This window comes from Choloepus didactylus, chromosome 20, assembly GCF_015220235.1.
Source record: "Choloepus didactylus isolate mChoDid1 chromosome 20, mChoDid1.pri, whole genome shotgun sequence".
NCBI lineage: Eukaryota > Metazoa > Chordata > Mammalia > Pilosa > Megalonychidae > Choloepus > Choloepus didactylus.
In genome coordinates this window covers 60,521,709-60,540,183 of record NC_051326.1, presented here as the reverse complement: position 1 = coordinate 60,540,183, position 18,475 = coordinate 60,521,709, and the positions used below count along the sequence as shown (strand labels likewise).

The 18,475-nt window shown below is 37.6% G+C and overlaps 1 pseudogene; it reads left to right on the top strand.

The window, feature by feature from the left end:
- The window catches only part of LOC119516500, a 179,686-nt pseudogene that overhangs the window by 85,124 nt on the left and 76,087 nt on the right, over window positions 1–18,475 (top strand).

Genomic DNA, 18,475 nt, shown 5'->3' with positions numbered 1-18,475 from the left:
CATGGCTCATCATGAGCATTTGTACAATTTGGTACAAATATGGATAGAATGTCAGCACTGTGAAGTGTTGTCTGTTTCAGGTTCTAAACTTCAAGAGGGCATGAACTGTGCCTGTTTTACCTCTTTTCAACTACACCCAGCTCAAGTGGTCGATATGTGAATTTCTTTATCTTGTGTCAATTCAAATCCTAAGGGTCACTGGGGGCCCATCTATTGTGATGAGACTCTGGTTCCCTGAGCAAAGCCAGTGATCATTTCCCTGGAATACAAATTGGTTACCATGACTTAAAACAAAGTACCAAATAAGGGAGATGGAGGTTGTCACTCAGGGTTTTCTGTGATAACCAGATGGTAAACAAATAATTGAAATAACATTGTTTTGGTTATGTAAATATCTCAACAGGCTTCTTAGGGTGGCTCAGCTTTGATGTCAAGGAAGCACCGCAAGCTTCTGCATGGCATGCACAGGTAAATGTAGTCTCCCAGGGAATCTCTTTGGACTTTTCCCAACCAAGAGACATTTTGAAAATAGGCAAAAGCCAAATAATTCTTTTCTTAAAAGAGAACTCCAAACTCCCCAAACCATGCAGAAAAGGAATCCTATAGGACACTAAGTTGGGTATGAGTACTGAATGTGGATCCTGCTGATAATAATATTCTTTCTGCCAGCCCAACCAAATTGACTTCCCTCCCTACCCTGTCCCTTTCTTTGTTGAACACAACAGGGCTGACTCTGTGGCCTGGAACCCACACAAGATGCTGATGGCTGGAATCCAGTGCTGTGCTCTTCTTGTGAAAGACAAATCTGTGAGTTTTCCTCATGCAGTCTTTGGGCATCAAGGGGGTTAAGTCACCGTGTTTGCAGAGGACACCATTTGCAGTTATGTTTTGGTGACTTGGGCCAGGAGTAGACGAAGATCTTTGGGAAATGTTGGTGGGATCAAAAGGAAAGATAAATTGGCCCAAATAAAAGATGTAGTATTTCTGCTCTTGTAATTTTGTGGATTAGATTTCGGTATTATATAATCTCATTAGTTACAGCAAAATGGTCTCTCTCACCCTCATTTGGATTTTATTTTAAAACTTGGTTTTAAGTGTTGTGAAGATTTTTTTTCTCCTTGATTAAGTTTGGGATTTAAATTATCTTGAAACTTCTGCTCACTGAGAAAGTGGAACAGATGTGTATCATGTATTAAATTGAATGCTTAATATGCTTAGCTAGGGCTTAATGGCCCATTTATGTAGGAAGATGTTAGTTCAGGGCTGATCATCACGTGCTGATTTATTAGGGGATTGTCTGTCTCCAGTGGTTGATACTTAGCTTTATTTGGAACATTGGGAAGAGTTGAAAACTAGGCTTGATCACTGGGAGGTTAGTGGGAAAAGAGCTGTTGAGGTTCCTCTTTGCCAGAGATATACACCCCAGGTTTTCTGTGGGTTAAATAAGGATCCTTGTGGGGAGTGGCCTAGGCTGGGAGTGCCACTTCACTCTTAGAAATGCCTCCTCAAGATCTGTGTTCCGCATGTGGGTGATCGTTCTTAGCCTTCTGTTTTCATTTTGTTCTTTGGGGACTCCCTTTGCTGAAGCTAAAGTCATTTTCCATTTTTAAGGAATTTTATTTCAAATGAAAAACATATTGCAAACTTAAAACCTCGTCTTGTATGTGTGAATATTTACAACTAATTGTGTTTTAGTTGTTGTGGTATTTGTATGTCAGTGCCCTGTGTGTTTTGACATGTCCATTAGCTACTAGGACCAGATTCTGCCTCTGTAGAAACAGGTACTCTCATGAATTTGCATCTGTTCTTCAGTGTTTTATTAGGTTGGCTATAACTGAGTGTGTTCAATGACATTTGTCTTTTTTTCATTTACATTTTAAAATTTTGAAGTGACTGCATGTCATAACTGAAAGGTAGTTTATGATTACTATGTCATTTGTGAAACAAAGAGCATAATTGATTTGCCCATAGTTACATATTTAAGACATGACAGAGCTAGGAATAAATCCAGGTTTCCTTTGGTATAGATATAAGAACAAAAATGTGTTAGGGATCCTTTATGTTTCAGACATTTTACATTTGCTTTTTTCTTAATCAGCCAATCAGAATGACATATTTATCTGTTTCTGAGGTGCTCTCAGGAGTAGAAAATTCAAATCAAAAATTGTATACTACTCTTTTGAATGGTTTCCTACCTTTTATACATTTTTTTCTTGTTAAATGATACTTGAGTGTTTTAGCCAAGAATTGATTTACATTTGTGTACTTGAGGCAATTTAAAATTTTATGGATCACATAACTCCTTAACAGGAGTTAAAATTTTATTTTTTTATAAGAATTCTTTCCTGGATCTTAATGACAACAATAGTGCCCATGTCTACTCACATGGAAGGAGTTAAGAGGTTAGGAAAATCACATTGATTTTGCAAGGAATTGAGTACTTTCAAAAAGTTGCCTTTTTTTTTTTTAAATGAAAAGACCACTTTCAAATTACCTGGAATGCATTGCTGTATGATGAGATATGTCAGTCAGTGTAAGAAGTTCTGTGTTGACAGTTTTCTGTTTCTGTTGTACCTGTTTTCTACCAATATTGTTCTCATTCATATTCATTCCTTCCTTCATTCAAGCAACACTGATCTCCTTTGTAGGCCAGACACTGTGTCAATTCTAGGCTTATAGCAGTGAACAAGACAGACACATCCCCAGTAGTCAAAGCACTTATAATCTCACAGAGGAGACAATGAATGAAATTCACCTACTTTATTCTTTAATTACAATTTTAAGTGCCCCAAAGAATTATAAAATCAACAGCCATTCCACTATTTTTCTTTTCTGCCCATCTCCTAGACCCCCCTTGCAACTAAGAGTTACCAAATCACACAGAACTGGCCAATATGATATGGGGGAATGTGATGGGAGCTCTTGAGAAAGATTTTACTTTCTGAAAGAAGGAACATAAACAAGAGGAGAGCACTGTGGAGCTATCCTTCCTCATTTTTTCTGCCTTGAATACAGTTGTGTCAGGATGTGATGCATGGAGCCACCTTATTACCATCAAGCAATGACTCTAAATTAATACAGAATGGCAGGGCAGAAAGGAAAAAAAATCTTGGTCTTGGTAATAATTTTGAAATGCGTCAGTAACCCTGGAAATGCCTACTCCTAGATTTTTGGGGGTATGATATAGTAAAATGTTCCAACTGCTGAAGTCATTTCTGTTGGGAATCTGTTAGCTGCAGTCACATGCACTCCTGTGTGGTACAGAGGGGAGTATGGTACTCTGGGAACGCAGATCCAGAAGACATGAGATGTTCCAGGTGGAAGGAACAGCACGAACAAAGTCTCCAACACAGGAAGATCCTTTTTTAATTTTAGAAACTGAAAGAAGTCCATTGTGGCTAAAGCACAGAGAACAATGTGAAGACTGTTAAGAGATGAAACTAAAGGATTAGGCAATGGGTAGGTGTCTCAGAGACCATTCTAATGATTTTAGATATGATCCTCAGAATAATGGAAGAATTTTAAAGCCAAGAAGTAATCTGCAAAGATTGTCATTTACAATAATGAATTGGAGGGAGGCAAGCATGGACGCAAGAACAGGAAAAGGCTTGCAATATCTAAGCAACAGTTGATGGCTGGGGTTGAAAATTTCTGTCTTCCCATTATTCTTTCTCAGACCATGTTCTCTTCCTTTAAAGTGCTCATCACAGTTTGTAATTATGATTTCTCATTTAATGTTTTTCTCTTCCACTAGAATGTAAGCCCCATGAAGGGAGAGACTATGTCAGTATATTCACCACCAGTGCCTAGAAAATATTTGTTTAAAAAAGGAAAAAACTAAAATTCATTGAAAAATATTGGTGATTAATTAAATAAATTTTAAATCCTCAGAAATATCTGCCTTTGTGTCAGCAATAACTAGGAATTTTCAACTGCTCCTTCACCCCAAGTTGTTCCTTTTGAGAAGCCCTGAGATACGATGATTCAAATTATAATTGAAAAGCTTTATTGCTTTTCAAGAGTAATTGATGAATAGTGATTTTAATTTGGACTTACTTCTCCTGTTGCTATAAGGGGATAACTCTAGTTAAAAGAAAGCAAATTACTTGGTGAATATGCTTCTGTTAAGGGAATAACCAGTTCCCTAATTTGTCCCCCCAAAACCCTGACATTCATAATGCTGTTTTCCTAATTGTTGAACTGGTGGTGTCTGCATTTTTAGTTTCCTGTGTTAATAAAGAGAAATGTGTCAGGAACAAGGCAGAGCTGTTGCTCTCCAAGTTGTTCTATCAGGAATTTTCTTTGCATTACAGGGATAAAAAGAAAATCAGAGATTTGAAAAAATTATGTGATTATAAATAGGTTAACTTCATATATAAATGCTGGATCTACATGACTGTTTTTGGATCAAAGACAGTTTTATGCTTTAATCTAAAATAAAAGGCAATATATTCTAAGAATCAGTTGCATGGATGATGAAAAATCTCAACATTGGCTTTTTGATATTTAGTGTTTATTGGAAGTACTCTTTAATTTAAAAAGCCAAACTGATATATGAGAGCATATTGATCAGATGAGTTTTTATTATAGATTATTCCTCTCCACTTCTACCTACCGTTATTGTTACTGGACCAGGGCAGTGGATTCTTTTGCCTGATGTGCTCAAATGACCAATTCCTGAGACACCAGGGTTTCAAAGAGAGAAAGAGTTTTATTGCTAGGCGCAAGGCAGGAGAATAAATGGCCTATCGTTAAAAAATCTGTCTCCCCAAACAGCAGAAATTCTGATAGTTTTACAGCATCAAAAGATGGGCGGGTTTTAGGATAATGAGTACAGTGGCTCCAGATGATGTAATTAGAAGTGATCTAATTGTTGGGCATGCACAGATTGATTACATGCTTAGTCACAGAACATGTGTAAGAAAATGGCAGATTTACTATGGTGAGGGATGTGATTTTTAGTATACCTATGAGGTGTAGGTGACATGTAGGTTAAAGTCTAAGCTACTGTGCATGTCAGGCTGGCCCATTTTGGTTAGATCCAGCTTTGGTTATCAAGATAACTTTGGACTTGGGGTGGGTTAGTTCTGGGCTGGCCCAAGACACCTCATTAATAAACATTAGGGGCTGTCTTTAATGATCATAAGACTCGAAAGCAGAAAAACTTAATAAATGGGTACAAGTGAAGGTTAGTCACAAGGTTTTACAATCACAAGGGCACAAGATAAAGGCTATACAATCATTATCAGAGCTCAAGGCAGCTGGATTACAGTTCAGGTTTCAGATATTTCCCTCTGTCAACTCTAATAATCAGAAAGTAAAAAGGAATATCTATATAATAATTCAGTAATCATCATCAGTCCTTAAATCCTAACTTCTGGGTCACATTATCGCTCCATATTAACTCAGACGGCCTTCTTGTGTAACCTACCAGCTACAAAGAATCCAAATAACTGCTTTTTTTTCAGAAAGTCTATCTTGACACTGGATTTTTTATCCAGTGCATTTTTAAATCTTTCATTTCAGAAGTAATCATAGAGAAATCAGAAAATTCAGATAAGCAGAAAGATTGAAAAAATAGGACATAGAATGCTAATACCTAAAGAGGCCCCTTAATATATTTATATGTATTTTTATACATATATACATGTAAATGTATACATGTGCACACATATGTAATCCACAAAAATTGCAGCATATTTTGTTTTTAACATGCTTTTTCTATTTAACAAAATTGTGAACATTATTCCATGACAATAAATATATGTATCCAACACAATTTCTAAAGGCTGCATAGTATACTATCATTTTGATATACTACAATTAACTTGACCAACCCCTTATTACTGAACAATTAGATTGATTTTAATTTTTGGCTATTACAAATGTAGCTGCAATCTTTGAGGCTAAATCTCTGTGCACATCCTTTATTCTTCCCTGAGGATAAATCCCTAGATCTATCAGTTTTCATGATGCATTTTTACACGTTTCCAAATTTCCCTTCAAAAATTGTTTACATTTCCACTAGCAGAGAATAAGCATGGTGTACATGTGAATGTATGTGTGTGTTTGATCTTTGATGTCACAGGATTGTTTAGCTTTGTCGATTTGATTGGCAAAACACTGGTACACCCACATTTATGGACACCTGAAAACATTTTCTTTCTGACTCTATCTATGGGCATTCAATGCCTCCTTCTCAGGTTTGTTCTTAGCTAGGGGTATCGACATGCAATTCTGGCTATCCAGGTTTGAAAAGTATGGCCTTGGAGATAAACTTACAATTCTCTTCCTCTCATCTTCATTTGAGGGGAGTCTTAGAGTGTAGAAACAATTTTTCTGTAGGAGACAGAATGACATGAAAAAGCAGAGTAGGGAATTCATTCAATACTTATTTATTGAGGCTGTGCTATGGGCCGGGAACCACAATGCAAAGAAAAAAAGGAAACCAGTGTTGTGGGGGAGGGAAGGGTTTTCGCGGGCACACAACGCCTGCGAAACACAGTCCCTCTCGGTCTCATTTTCATTTGTATTCTGAATGACAATTGATACTGCAATTAACAGCTTATGTGCTATTTAAAAAAATTGTGCAAGAAAAAAGGGAAATAGATTTCTTATCAGAGAAACAAGAACAAATATCTGTTTTGTGTGTGTGTGAGGATTTCTTTTTTAACTCTTGTTTTTCTTCGTGGCACTCCTTTGGAAGTGCCATCAAATGCTTTGAAAATGCTGAACAATCTGATCATCAAAGACATTTTTTTTCTCTCATGCCAGAGAGCACTCACACTTCCCCCATACACGTACATTATAAATTTCTTTGGAATGACAGTCTCCTAGCTAATATAGCCTAATAAGGGAAAGTTAGGTATTTAAAACTGATGCAAAAAGAGAAGCATTTGACTTGTAAGAGAGACATCAATCTCCTGTGCTAGTCTCTGCCAAAATTATTCTCCATATCTTGAGTGTTCTTCTGAGCTGGGAATGTTCTTCCCAGACCTCTGAGCAAAACTGAGAATTGCATAAAACTGGCAGTACTCATCACATTCATGATTGGTAAATATCCCTTTTCTCTCTCTCCCTGTTCTGTTTTTTATTTAATGTAATAAAAGCTAATTTTCTTTTCATTGGGTTTTTGGGAATTTTTGTGCATATGCATGTATGTATATGATGCATCATACTTTTAAAAACCCAACGTGGTTTTATCAGTAATAACATTTCTATCATGTCTGCTTTCCTTCTCAATGAGGTAAAGGGCTATATTAATGAAAGTTAGAGTTCCGTATGTTCAAAAGCTACTATGTCTTTGCCAAACAAACCCAGTGAAATTGTGTCTTAGGGTTTACTTGTTGGTATTGCGGTTATTATTATTAGCAAGACAATTGCCACTTTGTTTTAGATCCATTCTCCATTTAGCCTAGTATATTAATGCTATTACTGACTGTGGCCCAAGAGATGTGTTATCACATAGTCGTGATTTTATGACCTGATTTCAATAATTAGTTACGATTTAGTCATAAATGCACACAGGTCCTAACACAGGACTTGAGAATGCCCCCAATAGAACCCATTGCACAGTCTTGGCATCCTCTGTGTATCTGTCTCCCTTGAAGACAACGAAGTACTTGAGGACAGGGACTGGGTCTTATTCACTGCTGTAGTCCCACTGTTCAGTAGAAAGCCTGGTGCTCAATTAATGCTCAACAAAATGTTGAAGTAAACTGAATCTGCATCTCCTTACAATACCAACAGATGGTAATGAGGTTTTTAAGTTTGTTTTCCATAGTGTGAGGTAGTATGTCCTTGGTCATCACAACTTGATGTCTTTCCAGTCAAGGAGTGTCCCTTCTTGCAAGTACATAGAAATTTTTTTAGGGAGTGTAGAAAACAGTGCTTGTCTTATCCATATGGTTTGATTTTTCCATTGCCTTCTCATGTCCCATCTCATGACTTAAAAAAAGTCTGTCCTCCAGACCATTAACATTTGGCCTTTTATCTACATGCCTCAGAGACCAATAATAAATCAGTGACTCATGCTTTCCTTTTTCAGAAAACAAATTGTCTTTCCCCTTGGAAGTTATTTTCCTTTCAGTATCTAATGATGCTTTTCTTTATTGGAGACTGAACAAGCAAGTGGAAGAGACACGTCTTTTTCTAAGGTTCTCTGGGTCCTCTCTTGACCCCTTCTAATAACCATAATGACGTTCACAATCTGCCAGTTCACTAACAGTGTCTGTCTGTAATATCGGATCCAACATCTTGGCCAACAGTTTCCCAATTTCATCCTTGAGTTCGTTTAAAACTCTTGGGTGACTGCCACCTGGTCCTACTGATTGAGCTACATTTATTTTGTAAGTTTGGCTTAGAGGAGTTGGGTTGTTGCCCACTATTGGATTTACTGTCTCTGGCTTTCTATTTCTGGAGGACCCTGAGAGTGTGGGAATCTCTCTGATATCCTTCCAGGTAAAGAATTCAGTCATGGCCACCATCCATTTCAGTATGTGACCCCAGCCTATGCTTCTCTGCCAGTCACCACAGAAGACCTCAGATTCACAAAGAAATAGCCAAAGAAGAAAAAAAAAATATGGAAATTCTACCTTCATGCTCCTTTGTCATCTCTGATTCGACAGACGCCAGTAGTTGAAAATATCCCAGAGAGAGGATTCCACTTAAAAATCTTGATTTTTTTTTTCTATCCTCTTTATAACAAAACTGATTAAGGTTCCATAATACAAGAAGATTATATCAGTTAAAATCTGAGAAAAAATAGAAGCATAAGGATATGGGCATAAAAGGAAATCTGGAATGAAGCTAATGGAAAAATTTATACCATAATTAGCATGCTCCACCTGCCTCAGGGGGTAGGCCCAAATTTGGTTTTAGCATTTTTAAAAGATTGAAGGCATCTGCCTTTTGGCTTTTATTTTATTATTAATTCATAGCACTGAGGCTTTCTCTTCAGTTTCTACTCTCTACTATGATATTTGAGATCCTTTTGATTTCTTGGAGTAAATCATTCTACTTGTTATTCTTTGCACAATTCTAGTTGTCATATTTGTTGTTTTACAGAAAGAAAGATATCTGAAAATATAACTGATAGTCCTAATTAGTCTTTCTAGCTCTTTGTTGTTTTAAGGTCAAAACAAAAAATGCCAGGGAGTCGATTTTTCTTCCTGGGTATTTTTTTTTTCATGACAATTCGAAGTGTCACACAAGTCCGCTTGAATAATAAGTGCTCTTGATTTTGTAAATAACTCATTAGTGCTAAATACAGATTTATTATATTTAGACTTTTAGTAATTGTATTTAAACCCTAATTGGCGTGGCAACTGTTAGTGGCATATGATAAAGAAATTTAGTTGTGGACTGGGTAGAAAAACAGAAACAGTAAATTAACCACCATATCTAATATATAGGGATTGCAATACCCACCGAAGGAGCACCACAAAATAGAGGTGGTAGCCTGGTCTTGAATCTCCTATTTCCAAGATGTGAAGGTGCATATAACTCATAGGCTATTATGATGCTGATAGAAAAACATAATATAAGAAGTTTTGTTCATTGCAAAAGGAACTCGTTTTCTTTGTATTTCATTCTTAGGGCTATGGCAGGAGTTTGGAAGCCGCTTGTTTTATTTTTTATTAAAAATTACTATGAAATATAAGAAAATACAAAAATATGCATAAAACATAAACAAACAGCTTAATTTATTGTTATAAAATGAATAACCATGTCATTCCCACCCAGATTAAGAAAAAGAAACATAACCAGAAACCCGTAAATCCCTCATTACCCCTTCCTAATAAACCCCCCTCCAAATTTCTTACACTTAGTAGAATCCACTATTTGACTTTTATACATTGACTTTCTTGTTAGTTTTGCCATGTAGTTATACATCCCTAAATAATATAGTTTATATATTCTTTTGTATATATTCTATTATACATATTCTTTTGTGTTGGCCTTTTTTTTTTTTCAAGCTTATGTCTGTAAGATTCATCCATGTGTTATGGCACAATCTATTGTTTATTCATTTCATGTTTTATATGAAATATAAATGAATCTATCACAATTTGTTTATCCATTGTATTATTTATGGATATTTGGTTTATTCCAATTTTTGGTTATTACAAAAATTTGCTTTGAACATCTTTGTGCACATATCTTCATTGCTTGCTGTATTTCCATGGTTCCATCTGGGATAATTTTCCTTCTTGTTAAAACCATATTTAAGAATTTTTTAATGGTATATTCAAATGATTGGGATTTGTTTGTTTGAAAATCTTTTTACTTCTCTTCATTCTTTTTTTTCTTTTATCTTCATTTTATTGAGATATATTCACATACCATGCAGTCATACAAAACAAATCACACTTTCGATTGTTCACAGTACCATTACATAGTTGTACATTCATCACCTAAATCAATCCCTGACACCTTGATTAGCACACACACAAAAATAACAAGAATAATAATTAGAGTGAAAAAGAGCAATTGAAGTAAAAAAGAACACTGGGAACCTTTGTCTGTTTGTTTCCTTCCCCTATTTTTCTACTCATACATCCATAAACTAGACAAAGTGGAGTGTGGTCCTTATGGCTTTCCCAATCCCATTGTCACCCCTCATAAGCTACATTTTTATACAACTGTCTTCAAGATTCATGGGTTCTGGGTTGTAGTTTGACAGTTTCAGGTATCCACCACCAGCTACCCCAATTCTTTAGAACCTACAAAGGGTTGTCTAAAGTGTGCGTAAGAGTGCCCACCAGAGTGACCTCTCGGCTCCTTTTGGAATCTCTCTGCTACTGAAGCTTATTTCATTTCCTTTCACATCCTCCTTTTGGTCAAGAAGATGTTCTCTGTCCCACGATGCCAGGTCTACATTCCTCCCCGGGAGTCATATTCCACGTTGCCAGGGAGATTCACTCCCCTGGGTGTCTGATCCCATGTAGGGGGGAGGGCAGTGATTTCACCTTTCAAGTTGGCTTAGCTAGAGAGAGAGGGCCACATCTGAGCAACAAAGAGGCATTCGGGAGGAGGCTCTTAGGCACAATTATAGGGAGGCCTAGCCTCTCCTTTGCAGCAACCATCTTCCCAAGGGTAAAACCTATGGTAGAGGGCTCAACCCATCAAACCACCAGTCCCCTATATCTGTGGTCATGTTAGCAACCATCGAGGTGGGGTAGGCAAATACCCCTGCATTCTGCACAGGCTCCTCAAGGGGGCACTACATCTTTTTTTCCTTGTTTTTCTTTTCATTTTTTTTTTTTTAACTTTCCCTTCTTTTTTAAATCAACTGTATGAAAAAAAAGTTAAAAAAAAACCAAACATACAATAAAAGAACATTTCAAAGAGACCATAACAAGGGAATAAGAAAAAGACAACTAACCTAAGATAACTGCTTAACTTCCAACATGTTCCTACTTTACCCCAAGAAAGTTACCTAATATAGCAACATTTCTGTGAACTTGTTCCTACTATATCAATCAGAAATTAACAGACCATAGTCATTCCTGGGCATCCCCAGAACGTTAAATAGCTTATCTGTTCTTCTTGGATAATTGTTCCCCCTTCCTTAATTGCTCTCTATTGCTAGTTCCCCTACATTCTACATTATAAACCATTTGTTTTACATTTTTCAAAGTTCACATTAGTGGTAGCATATAATATTTCTCTTTTTGTGCCTGGCTTATTTCGCTCAGCATTATGTCTTCAAGGTTCATCCATGTTGTCATATGTTTCACCAGATCGTTCCTTCTTACTGCCGCGTAGTATTCCATCGTGTGTATATACCACATTTTATTTATCCACTCATCTGTTGAAGGACGTTTGGGTTGTTTCCATCTCTTGGCAATTGTGAATAATGCTGCTATGAACATTGGCGTGCAGATATCTGTTCGTGTCACTGCTTTCCGACCTTCTGGGTATATACCGAGAAGTGCAATCGCTGGATCGAATGGTAACTCTATATCTAGTTTTCTAAGGAACTGCCAGACTGACTTCCAGAGTGGCTGAACCATTATACAGTCCCACCAACAATGAATAAGAGTTCCAATTTCTCCACATCCCCTCCAGCATTTGTAGTTTCCTGTTTGTTTAATGGCAGCCATTCTAATCGGTGTGAAATGGTATCTCATTGTGGTCTTAATTGGCATCTCTCTAATAGCTAGTGAAGCTGAACATTTTTTCATGTGTTTCTTGGCCATTTGTATTTCCTCTTCAGAGAAATGTCTTTTCATGTCCTTTGCCCATTTTATAATTGGGCTGTCTGTACTATTGTCATTGAGTTGTAGGATTTCTTTATATATGCAAGATATCAGTCTTTTGTCAGATACATGGTTTCCAAAAATTTTTTTCCCATTGAGTTGGCTGCCTCTTTACCTTTTTGAGAAATTCCTTTGAGGTGCAGAAACTTGTAAGCTTGAGGAGTTCCCATTTATCTATTTTTTCTTTTGTTGCTTGTGCTTTGGGTGTAAAGTCTAGGAAGTGGCCGCCTAATGCACGGTCTTGAAGATGTTTTCCTACATTATCTTCTAGGAGTTTTATGGTACTTTCTTTTATATTGAGATCTTTCATCCATTTTGAGTTAATTTTTGTGTAGGGTGTGAGGTAGGGGTCCTCTTTCATTCTTTTGGATATGGATATCCAACTCTCCCAGCCCCATTTGTTGAAAAGACCATTATGACTCAGTTCAGTGACTTTGGGGGCCTTATCAAAGATCAGTCGGCCATAGATCTGAGGGTCTATCTCTGAATTCTCAATTCGATTCTATTGATCTATATGTCTATCTTTGTGCCAGTACCATGCTGTTTTGGCAACTGTGGCTTTATAGTAAGCTTCAAAGTCAGGGAGTGTAAGTCCTCCCACTTCGTTTTTCTTTTTTAGAGTGTCTTTAGCAATTCGAGGCATCTTCCCTTTCCAAATAAATTTGATAAGTAGCTTTTCCAAGTCTGCAAAGTAGGTTGTTGGAATTTTGATTGGGATTGCATTGAATCTGTAGATGAGTTTGGGTAGAATTGACATCTTAATGATATTTAGTCTCCCTATCCATGAACATGGAATATTTTTCCATCTTTTAAGGCCCCCTTCTATTTCTTTTAGTAGAGTTATGTAGTTTTCTTTGTATAGGTCTTTTACATCTTTGGTTAAGTTTATTCCTAGGTACTTGATTTTTTTAGTTGCTATTGAAAATGGTATCTTTTTCTTGAGTGTCTCTTCAGTTTGTTCATTTCTAGCATATAGAAACATTACTGACTTATGTGCATTAATCTTGTATCCCGCTACTTTGCTAAATTTGTTTATTAGCTCTAGTAGCTGTATCGTCGATTTCTCAGGGTTTTCCAGATATAAGATCATATCATCTGCAAACAATGACAGTTTTACTTCTTCTTTTCCAATTTGGATGCCTTTTATTTCTTTGTCTTGCCGGATTGCCCTGGCTGGCACTTCCAGCACAATGTTGAATAACAGTGGTGACAGCGGGCATCCTTGTCTTGTTCCTGATCTTAGAGGGAAGGCTTTCAGTCTCTCACCATTGAGTACTATGCTGGCTGTGGGTTTTTCATATATGCTCTTTATCATGTTGAGGAAGTTTCCTTCAATTCCTACCTTTTGAAGTGTTTTTATCAAAAACGGATGTTAGATTTTGTCAAATGCTTTTTTCAGCATCTATTGAGATGATCAATTGATTTTTCCCTTTTGACTTGTTAATGTGCTGTAATACACTGATTGATTTTCTTATGTTGAACCATCCTTGCATGGCTGGAATGAACCCCACTTGGTCATGGTGTATGATTTTTTTAATGTGTCTTTGGATTCGATTTGCAAGTATTTTGTTGAGGATTTTTGCATCTATATTCATTAGGGAGATTGGCCGGTAGTTTTCGTTTTTTGTAGTATCTTTGCCTGGTTTTGGTATTAGATTGATGTTAGCTTCATAAAATGAGTTAGGTAGTGTTCCATTTTCTTCAATGTTTTGAAAGAGTTTGAGTTAAGATTGGTGTCAGTTCTTTCTGGAAAGTTTGGTAGAATTCCCCTGTGAAGCCATCTGGCCCTGGGCATTTATTTGTGGGAAGATTTTTGATGACTGATTGGATCTCTTTGCTTGTGATGGGTTGGTTGAGGTCTTCTATTTCTTCTCTGGTCAGTCTAGGTTGTTCATATGTTTCCAGGAAATTGTCCATTTCCTCTACATTATCCAGTTTGTTGCCATACAGTTGTTCATAGTATCCTCTTATAATTTTTTTAATTTCTTCAGGATCTGCAGTTATGTCACCTTTTTCATTCATTATTTTGTTTATATGGGTCTTCTCTCTTTTTGATTTTGTCAGTCTAGCTAGGGGCTTGTCAATCTTGTTGATCTTCTCAAAGAACCAACTTTTGGTGATCTTTATCCTCTCTATAGTTTTTTTGTTCTCTGTGTCATTTATTTCTGCTTTAATCCTTGTTATTTCTTTTCTTCTACTTGGTTTAGGATTGGTTTGCTGTTCATTTTCTACCTTCTTCAGTTGATCCATTAATTCTTTGATTTTGGCTCTTTCTTCCTTTTTAATATATGCATTTAGTGCTATAAATTTCCCCCTTAGCACTGCTTTTGCTGCATCGCATAGGTTTTGGTATGTTGTGTTCTCATTTTCATTCGTCTCTATATATTTAGCAATTTCTCTTGCTATTTCTTCGTTAACCCACTGATTGTTTAGGAGTGCGTTGTTTAACCTCCAGGTGTTTGTGAATTTTCTAAGTCTCTGATGATTATTGACTTCTAATTGTATTCCATTATGGTCAGAGAATGTGCTTTGAATAATTTCAATCTTTTTAAATTTATTGAGGCTTGTTTTATGTCCCAGCATATGATGTATTCTGGAGAAAGTTCCATGAGCACTAGAAAAGTATGTGTATCCTGGTGATTTGGGATGTAATGTCCTGTGTATGTCTGTTAAATCTAATTCATTTATCAGATTGTTTAGGTTTTCAATTTCCTTATTGGTCTTCTGTCTGGTTGATCTATCTATAGGAGAGAGTGATGTTTTGAAGTCTCCCACAATTATTGTGGAAACATCAATTGCTTCCTTTAGTTTTGCCAGTGTTTCTCTCATGTATTTTGTGGCACCTTCACTGGGTGCATAGACATTTACGATTGTTATTTCTTCTTGTTGAATTGCCCCTTTTATTAGTATGTAGTGGCCTTCTTTGTGTCTCAAAACATCCCTGCATTTAAAGTCTATTTTATCTGAGATTAATATTGCTACACCTGCTTTCTTTTGCCTGTAGCTTGCATGAAATATTTTTTTCCATCCTTTCACTTTCAGTTTCTTTGTGTCCCTGTGTCTAAGATGAGTCTCTTGTATGCAACATATTGATGGTTCATTTTTTTTTATCCATTCTGCCAATCTATATCTTTTAATTGGGGAGTTTAATCCATTTACATTCAACATTATAACCGTGAAGGCATTTCTTGAATCAGCCATCTTATCCTTTGGTTTATGTTTGTCATATTTTTCTCCTCTCTCTATTAATATCCTTTATTGTACCCATACCGAATCTCTTTAGTACTGAACCTTTCTCCAAGTCTCTCTGTCCTTTCTTTGTTTCTCTGTCTATAGGGCTCCCTTTAGTATATCCAGTAGGGCAGGTCTCCTGTTAGCAAATTCTCTCAGCATTTGTTTGTCTGTGAAAAATTTAAGCTCTACCTCATATTTGAAGGAGAGCTTTGCTGGATAAAGTATTCTTGGTTGGAAATTTTTCTCACTCCGAATTTTAAATATATCGTGCCACTGCCTCTTGCCTCCATGGTGGCTGCTGAGTAGTCACTACTTAGTCTTATGCTGTTTCCTTGGTATGTGGTGAATTGCTTTTCTCTTGCTGCTTTCAGAACTTTCTCCTTCTCTTCTGTGTTTGACAATGTGATCAGAATATTTCTCGGAGTGGGTTTATTTGGATTTATTCTATTTGGAGTTCGCTGAGCATTTATGATTTGTGTATTTATGTTGTTTAGAAGATTTAGGAAGTTTTCCCCAACAATTTCTTTGAATACTCTTCCTAGACCTTTACCCTTTTCTTCCCCTTCTGGAACACCAATGAGTCTTATATTCGGACGTTTCATATCATCTATCATATCCCTGAGGTCCATTTCGATTTTTTCAATTTTTTTCCCCATTCTTTCTTTTATGCTTTCATTTTCCATTCTGTCATCTTCCAGGTCACTGATTCGTTGTTCAACTTCCTCTAGTCTTGTAGTATGAGTGTCCAGAATCTTTTTAATTTGGTCAACAGTTTCTTTAATTTCCATAAGATCATCCATTTTTTTATTTAGTCTTGCAATGTCTTCTTTATGCTCTTCTAGGGTCTTCTTGATATCCTTTATATCCCGTACTATGGTCTCATTGTTCATCTTTAGTTCTTTGAGTAGCTGCTCTAGGTGCTGTGTCTCCTCTGATCTTTTGATTTGGGTGCTTGGGCTTGGGTTATCCATATCGTCTGGTTTTTTCATATGCTTTATAATTTTCTGTTGTTTTTGGCCTCTTGGCATTTGCTGAACTTGATAGGGTTCTTTTAAGATTTGTAGACCAATTGAAGTCCTTCTCTCTAATTTATCAGATCTACAGCTTCGTGGAGTACACTTTCTCTAACTAACCAGCAGGTGGCGTCCACGAGCCACCTGTTCTCCACAAGCCAGTTCTCCCCTGCTTAGCCTTTGTGGTGAGTGGGGAGGGGTGAGTCTTGTGGGGTCCAATTGGTGTACCAAGCTTGCGTGTGTAGTTGGTGTAGCCTGCCCTATATATGGGGTGTGTTTCTGGGCAGTCAGGGAGGGGGGGTGGCTCTAACAATCATATCTCCCTGGTGATCCTAGAGTTTTAAAGCTGCTGCAATAGTCTAATCCTTCAGTTCAGTCCTGCCGCAGTTTGTCTCTGCCACTGACCCACAAGTCCTTGGTATTGGCGTATGGCTCCTGAGACTTGCAAGTGGGCCCCTCTTCCAGGCTGTGCACCCCGGGTCCTCTGTTGAGGGATGACTGTGCTATGTCCCAGGTGAGTGCCGTCCACCCAGGACGGTTCTGGGCTGCTGGGCTGTGTAGGGAGGCTCCCAGTCTGCTGAAATGATGGCTGAATGGGGCTTTGTTAATTCACACTGCTCCACCTTCCGAACTCTGGGACAATCAGCTGAGGTTGCAGGGAAGGCTAATGTCCACGCCCAGTTTTGTGGTGTGTGCCTGTTATTTGAAGCAGTTCCGTCACACTGGGTTGTCTGGGGCAGTTCTGGGCTATGGGGCTGGCGATGGGCAGGAGTGTTTCCTGTCCACCAGGATGATGGCTGTGAGCAGACACCCCCCTTTTCTTGGGAAGTTGTGGTGTTTAGTGAATTTTCTCAGCCACTGGATTATTGCCTTTTGTCTGAGAGCTCTCTTAGTTCTGCTCTTGTCTTGACCTGCCCAAATTGCAGGTCTTTGAAGCTTTCTGTATTGGGCTTCTTAGAGTAATTGTTTTAGAAAAATAAAAAAGGATTAAAAAAAAGGGCCCTCCTCAGAGATCTAATGGGCTATTGAAATGCTAAGAGACAAAGCAATTAGGGCCATTAAGGAAAGGTCCACACGGCAGAGAGATCAGCTTTTCTTCAGGATTTGGATATGAGCCTCAGGGCGTGAGCTCTGCCCTTCACCTTTCTATGTTCACCAGAACTCCAAAAATCCTCTGCTTTTATTTTGGAGTTTTCATGTTGTTTTTTTCTATGCCTGTCTCCTCTCTGCTGGGCTGGCTGCTCTCAGATTCTCTGGTGTCTGGTCTCAGTCTATCTATGGTTGGAGTTTGGATCAGTAGAATGAGTTTCCAATAAGGGCTGCCACTGCAGTTCTCCCTTCTCCTTCCTGGAGCTGACAGCCCCTCCTCCCACGGGACTGAGCCTGGCAGGGAGGGGCGCGGGTCCCCTGGCCGCAAAAACTTACAGATTTCGCTGATCTCTGCAGTTCCACATTTTCATGAGTGTTGTATGAAGTATGCCCAAAGTCAGATTGCTTTGTGGTGTCCAGTCCACGCAGTTCCTGGCTTTCTACCTACTTTCCTGGAGGAGTAACTAAAACATACCTCTCTTCATTCTTGAAGAGTATTTTCACTGGGGACAGAATTATGTTAGAGATTTTCTTTCAGCACTCTAGTGATACGCTTCTGTTTTCTTTTGGCTGTCCGTGTTGTTGAAAAGTCAGCTACAACTAACTGTCATTCCTTTGATGGCAACATGATGTTTTTCTCTGGCTGTGTTTAAGATTTTTCAAGCTTTCATTAATTTTCTGATGTTTAACCCTACTCTTCTAAGTATGGATTTCATTTAGTTTGTCTTGCTTTGGCTTCGTTGGTTTTCTTGAATCTGAATTCATATGTTGTATCTGTTTTGAAAACTCTCTTTAAATATTACCTCTGTCCCCTGTTCTCTCTCTTTTTCTGGGACTCCGATTAAATATATATTAGACTTTCTCACTGTTTCTTCT